Source organism: Capsicum annuum, chromosome 4 (genome assembly GCF_002878395.1).
Source record: "Capsicum annuum cultivar UCD-10X-F1 chromosome 4, UCD10Xv1.1, whole genome shotgun sequence".
NCBI classification, from domain to species: Eukaryota; Viridiplantae; Streptophyta; class Magnoliopsida; order Solanales; family Solanaceae; genus Capsicum; species Capsicum annuum.
In genome coordinates, this window is record NC_061114.1 from 43,821,640 (window position 1) to 43,829,071 (window position 7,432).

General features: G+C 32.9%; 1 pseudogene; it reads left to right on the forward strand.

The window, feature by feature from the left end:
* The first annotated feature begins 3,802 nt into the window (after positions 1-3,802).
* LOC124897939 lies at positions 3,803-5,279 on the forward strand (annotated as a pseudogene).
* Positions 5,280-7,432: the final 2,153 nt, after the last annotated feature.

A 7,432-nucleotide genomic window follows, 5' to 3' on the forward strand; every position in this document is an offset into this window, starting at 1 on the left:
TTATCAAAGGATTTTCTGCGATTATTTCTAGTATGGAATAAGTCAATCATCTACTTTGGTATCTTATTGAACAAAAATGGTGATATTGTTCCTCCATTGATCAAGAATTTCAATTTTTGGGAAGTATCATGATCGTCCAATAAGAAGGGTTTCAATTTTTTGAAATGAACAACTTGAAGACCTATTGATTCTAACAACTGATTGCAGAGTTGATCATTCGGACCTTTCAATTCATAGATATAGATCTCGGACCTAGTAATGAGGATATTTCTGAAACTCACACACAAAAAAAGAAGTGCGTAAGACAAAAATAAAAGCAACTTGGACAAAAAAAGAGGTAACTTGGGCAAGAAGAAATGAAGTAGCTTAGACAAGTTTTTTTATCGATAACCTCAAACCAATCAATCAAATAATGATTAATATGTAATCGATCGAATACAACTTGAAAATGGCATTTCTGCTCTGAAACGGACTGTTCCAAATGTTCCTGGAAATTCTTGCTCCCATTGGACCATTTGTATCTATATGCATCAGGATACTAATTCATGGATCTCTCAGTTTGAGAAATCAAAATAAAAGGCTCAAACAATTTCTTCTGACCCTTTTTCAAATTCAATAAATATTGGTTGATCGTATATTTCATTATAGTTCTATGATTCAGAGTATCATTTTTTATTTGATCCTTTTGAATTCTATATTCGAAGTTGCGATCAGATCTATTCATTAAAAGAATCGATTAAATATATTTATTATGTACCCATAGGTACTATATTGGATTTGAATCAGATTTTGGACCAATCTATATTGAGTGACTACCTCTATTATTTTGTTGCTAGCAAATACCACTATTTTTGGTTTTGGATCTTCCAAATCATTCCTACAGGAGATCCAAACCTATTTTTTTACCCTTTGAGAAAAAGATTCATTCTCTTCATAAAAAATAGGAGGTAGAACCAATAAAGATTTCTTTTTTGATTCATCCCTGGTCTCATTCAAGAATTGTTTTTGATCCAATCCACAGGAATCAGTAGAAAAGGCAAATCCCTTATGATACACCAGATTCGACTCGATTATTCATAGAGTGAATAGATCTGCCATTTCTTAAAATCTCTCTTCTAATTCAAAAATCATAGTGTAACATGTATCCTCCCCTGTTCTGGTCATGGAATAGATGAAATAAATAAAAAATTTATTTTTGTTCAAGAATGAAATCTTATTGGAACTGTTCATATCCGGTTCATCCTTCGGAACCATATCATATCCCAGATTTGATGAAATAGGATTGAGATGATATTTTGTAATTACATAATTATATTTAATATATTAACCATTTCTTTATAGTTCTGATCACCTTGAAGGGACAAAGGAAAGGTCTTGTTGTTTCTTCAATAATTTCTGATCTCTAGTGGACCTCTCAGTAAGATTTGAACCTAGACAAAGTTCTGACCATCTATCAGAGAAAAAATAATGAACGGATCTTGTAGGATTCCCAAGAAATTCTTCGATTTCTTATAAAAATAGACGATGAATCATCTGCTTCTCATGTTCCGTGAATATTTGGGACAATGAGGAATATTCAGAAAGGTATTTTGCGAATCGGCCCGATTTTATCTCTTTTCATTCCGTTTGAAGAAAGGAAGGATCCCAAAGAATCGATTTTTCTTTTCATTGTTGAATCTCTCTTTGATTAATCAATATGTGATTTTCTGAATCCTCATTACTAATGGAATCCAAATGATCTCTGGATTGATCAGAAGATCATTTCAGTTGGTTAGAATCCATCACTTGAATGAAACTAGATCTGCTGGAATCATATTGAATATTTGACGATCATTCTGTACCTTTCTAAAAAACCTATCCTTGTTTACCAATAACACATTGTCTAACCAAATCCAATTCTCTCTTGATATGTTCCTAAAAAAATCCAATTCGGGTGGATTCTTCCCCCAGCTAATAAAGAGATCACATATGAAATTGAGCATAGTTTTGCAAAGAAATAGCCCACTTCTTTCCTGAGAAGAGATGGGAAACATACTCAATATCATTTGATTGAATAGTTGACCCATCCCCTTGTTGTTTGAAGAAACCCTCCACTTCAATTGGTATGTTTTCATGAAAAGCAAACATGAGATAAGAAATCCAATGTTTCACTAAGATTTCGAATAGCGATGCCAAATTCAAGTTGATTCTATTTTGACTATTCCTATGAGAAAGACGATCAAACAATTCCCAATCATGGTCCTTGCGGATCAGGTAATCCAAATAGTATACAAAAATAAACTCCAAATATTTGAGATCTTTTTCTTTGAATAAGATCTTAATTCCAACCACGGTTTCATTAGATATCTTACAACTAGAATCCCTCTTTTTTTCTGATCCAGTTCCTCCATCAACGCGAACCCAGTTAGATTCAGGCATGCTACACTTTTTAGTTATTGGGAGAACCCAAGTACACTCTTTCTGATTTAGGAAACAACTCTCAGAGATCTTTTTTGCTTTTGGAAAATACAGGAGCAAAATAATCAACCTATTGATATTGGAAGACCCAACGGATTCTTCCAATGTATCATTTATGGGTCCAATGGAATTCATAGGTATAGGAAGAAGCCTTATAGAATAAAGATTTTTTCACTCGACCATATTTTGATTATTAATGCGATATATAAGGACCGTTACTACAAAGAGTATTACACCCTTGATCGTGAAATATCGATTGCTTGTTGAACCCTGTGAATTGCGTGAAAGTAGGATACTACAAATTCGGGGGTCAAAGAGTTTTAGAAATCGTTCTTGGTGGAAAATTTTTTGAATAAGGGATCCCACTGAATTGAATTGGGTCCATAAATCTAAGAAATGGTGAGAATTCTTGATCTCTCTCAATATCTATCTCAAATCAAAAATCCAGGATTTGAATTGATGTCCTCTCATTCATTCCTTCTAAATTGCATTGATTTATCCTAAAGAATTCATTTCAATTGGAGTTTGGTTATTCACCATGTACGAGGATCCCCGCTAAACATCCATGGCTGAATGGTTAAAGTGCCTAACTCATAATTGGCGAATTTGTAGGTTCAATTCCTACTGGATGCATGCCAATGGGACCCTCCAATAAGTCTATTGGAATTGGCTCTATATCAATGGAATCACATCATCCATACATAACGAATTGATTTAGAATTGGCTCTGTATCAATGAAATTGCATCATCCATACATAACTAATTGATTAGAATTGGTTTTGTATCAATGAAATTGCATCATCCATACATAACGAATTGATGTGGCATATTCATATCATAATATATGAACACATAACGAATTGATTTGGAATTCGCTTTGTATCAATGGAATCGCATCATCCATACATAAAGAAATTGATGTGGTATATTCATATCATAATATATGAATACATAACAAATTGATGTGGTACATTCATATCATAATATATGAACAATAAGAACTAGTATTCTTATTAAGACTAAACTCATAGGGAAGAAAATCGATTTATGGATGGAATAAAAAATGCATTATTTATAGACAAAAGTATTTGGTTATTGGGGAAAAATCAATATACTTCTAATGTCTAATCAGGATTAGCTAGGACAAATAAAACATTAGGTCAAACTCTTCTATGTTGTTAAGGTAATAGCTATGAATAGTTATCTATTTCTGGGAAACAGTAGAAGAATGGGACCTATTATGGGACATATAATGCATTACAAATGTATGATCATTACGCTTTAACCGGGTTATTCTATTCCACCTCTTAGAAAGTAAAAAACATAAATAAAAATACTTAATAGCATGGAGATACATTTATACAAAACTTCTACCCCGAGCACACGCAATGGAACCATAGACAGTCAAGTGAAATCCAATCCACGAAATAATTTGATCAATGGACAACATCGTTGTGGTAAAGGTCGTAATGCCAGAAGAATCATTACAGTAAGGCATAGAGGGGGAGGTCATAAGTGTCTATACCATAAAATTGATTTTCACGGAATGAAAAAGACATATATGGTAGAATTGTAACCATAGAATACGACCCTAATCGAAATGAATATATTTGTCTCATACACTATGGGGATGGTGAGAAGAGATATATTTTGTATTTCGGAGGGGCTATAATTGGAGATACCATTGTTTTTGGTACAAAAGTTCCTATAAAAATGGGAAATGTCCTACCTTTGAGTATGATTTGAACTATTGATTTACGTAATTGGAAATAACCAACTAGGTTTATGATGAAACCTAGAAATCCATCACTAATCCAATTTGAGTACCTCTGCAGGATAGACCTCAACAGAAAACTGAAGAGTAATGGCAGCAAGTAATTGAGTTCAGTAGTTACTCATATAAAATTATTGACTCTAGAGATATAGTAAGATGGAGAAGACAAAATTATTTCAAGCACCAACAGAACTGAAAGTCGTATGCTTTGGAAGAAGCTTGTACAGTTTGGGATGGGGTTTTGATTCATCAAAAGATGAATCTACCTCAACCGACATACCCTTAGGCACGACCATACATAACATAGAAATCACACTTGGAAAGGGTGGACAACTAGCTAGAGCAGTGGGTGCTGTAGCAAAACTGATTGCAAAAGAGGGGAAATCGGCCACATTAAAATTACCTTATAGGGAGGTCCATTTGATATCCAAAAAATACTCAGCTACAGTCATACAAGTGGGGAATGTTGGGGCGAACCAGAAAAGTTTTGATAGAGCCGGATCTAAGCGTTGGCTAGATAAGCGTCTTGTAGTAAGAGTAGTAGTTATGAACCCTGTAGACCATCACCATGGGGGTGGTGAAGGGAGATCCCCAATTGGTAGAAAAAAACCCAAAATCCCTTGGGGTTATCCTGCACTTGGAAGAAGAAGTAGAAAAGGAATAAATATACTGATAATTTGATTCTTCGTCGCCGTAGTAAATAGGAGAGAAAATCGAATTTAATTCTTTGTTTTTACAAAAACTTTACAAAAAAAAATAGGAGTAAGCTTGTGACACGTTCACTAAAAAAAATCCCTTTGTAGCCAACCATTTATTAAAAAAAATTGATAAGCTTAACACAAAATCAGAAAAGGAAATAATAGTAACTTGGTCCCGGGCATCTACCATTATACCCACAATGATCGGTCATACTATTGCTATCCATAATGGAAAAGAGCAGTTGCCTATTTATATAACGGATAGTATGGTAGGCAACAAATTGGGAGAATTTACACCTACATTAAATTTTAGAGGACATGCAAAAAGCGATTATAGATCTCGTCGTTAATGTTAATAGTAATAAAAAATTCTAGATTATTATGAATCAGTAGGAGGAGGAAAAACTTATGCTAAAGAAGAAAAAATAGAAGTATATGCTTTAGGTCAACATATATCTATGTCTGCTGACAAAGCACGAAGAGTAATTGATCAAATCTGCGGACGTTCCTATGAGGAAATGCTTATGATACTAGAACTCATGTCCTGTCGAGCATGTTATCCCATTTTGAAATTAGTTTATTCTGCAGCAGCAAATGCTAGTTACAATATGGGTTCCAGCGAAACCAATTTTGTCATTAGTAAAGCCGAAGTCAATGGAAGTACTATGGTGAAGAAATTGAAACCTTGAGATAGAGGACATAGTTTTTTGATAAAAAGATCGACCTGTAATATAACTATTGTAATGAAAGATATATCTTTAGATGGTGAATATGTTGAGATGTATTCATTAAAAAAACAAGATGTAAAAAAATGAGACAGCTATGGCGTATCATGATATGTATAATAGTGGGGGATTATGGGACAAAAAATGGATCCACTTGGTTTTAGACTGGGTACAACCCAAGGTCATCACTCCCTTTTGTTTTCAAAACCAAAAAATTATTCTGAATATTTAAAAGAAGATCAAAAAATAAGAGATTGTATCAAGAATTATGTACAAAAGAATATGAGAATGTCCTCAGGTATCGAAGGAATTACACATATAGAGATTCAAAAAAGAATCGATGTGATCCAGGTCATAATCTTTATGGGATTCCCAAAATTATAGATAGAAAGTCGACCGCATGGAATCGAAGAATTAAAAATGACCTTACAAAAAGAATTTAATTGTGTAAATCGAAAACTGAACATTATTGTGACAAAAATTGGAAAACCTTACGAAAACCCTAATATTCTTCTAGAATTTATAGCTGGACAAGTAAAGAATAGAGTTTCATTTTGAAAAGAAATGAAAAAGGCGATTGAATTAATAGAACAAGCAAATACAAAACAAATTCAAATACAAATTGCAGGGCGTATCGACGGAAAAGAAATAGCACGTGTCGAATAGATAAGAGAAGGTAGGGTTCCCCTATAAACGATTCGAGCTAAATGTGATTATTGCTCTTATACAGTTTGAAATATCTATGGAGTATTGAGCACAAAATTTGGATATTTCTAGATGAGGAATAATTTTACTACTTGTCTTTCCCTTCTATCCAATGATTTTACAAAATAAGACCAATTCATTCTTTTTCTAATCAATCAGGGAGAACATTTCTAATTCTTAATTTTATAAGGTTGTATAAAAATTTGATTGACCATTTGATATAATTGCTATGCTTAGTGTGTGACTCATTGTTTTTTGTTTAGGTTTAGGATTAAAAAGACCAGCCCACATAGTATGAACTAAAAACTATAGAACTAATAACCAACCCATCACTTCGCATTATCTGGATCTAAAACACCAGTCAAGATATGATATATAGGTTATATCTTTGTAGCAACTGAAATCTTTTGCATAAACAATAAATGAAATCTGATTCTAAGTCGTAAAACAAAATAAAGAAAAAAGACGTGGATAAATAGAAGGATGACAGAAAGAGAGAAAAAGAATACCAATGATATAAAATTCCAATATGTAAGGTCTATGAGTAATCTCATGAAAGGCAGTGTAATAAAGCATTAATATGCATTCATACCATGATAAAAAGAATCTTCTTTAGAGAAATATAGAAATAGAACAAAAAGTCAAGAGCTTCGAGCCAATAAAGACTAAAAAGATTGACTCAAGAACCAATTTCATTCTGAGCTCCATTGTAGAATTCGGACCTAACCATTAAGTCAGAAGTGATGGGAACGACAGAACTTGTGAATGCAAAAGATTCTATTGAACAAGGAATCTTCATGATTCACTGGTCGGGATGGCAGAATGAACCAGAGATTAATTCATATATTCTGAGATCTGCGAAATCACGAGTTAACCCTACAAATGAAATAGGGATTGAAAGAGTAAATATTCTCCCACAAAAACTTTTTTTATTGAAAAATTTAGGACAATACAATAAAGGACAAAATAAGGATTTGGTATAATAATACAATTTTTTATATTTCTATTTATAAAACTAAAAAGTTTAGTTATCTATTCAAACAAGATATAAAAATTACTAATAGATTTAATGA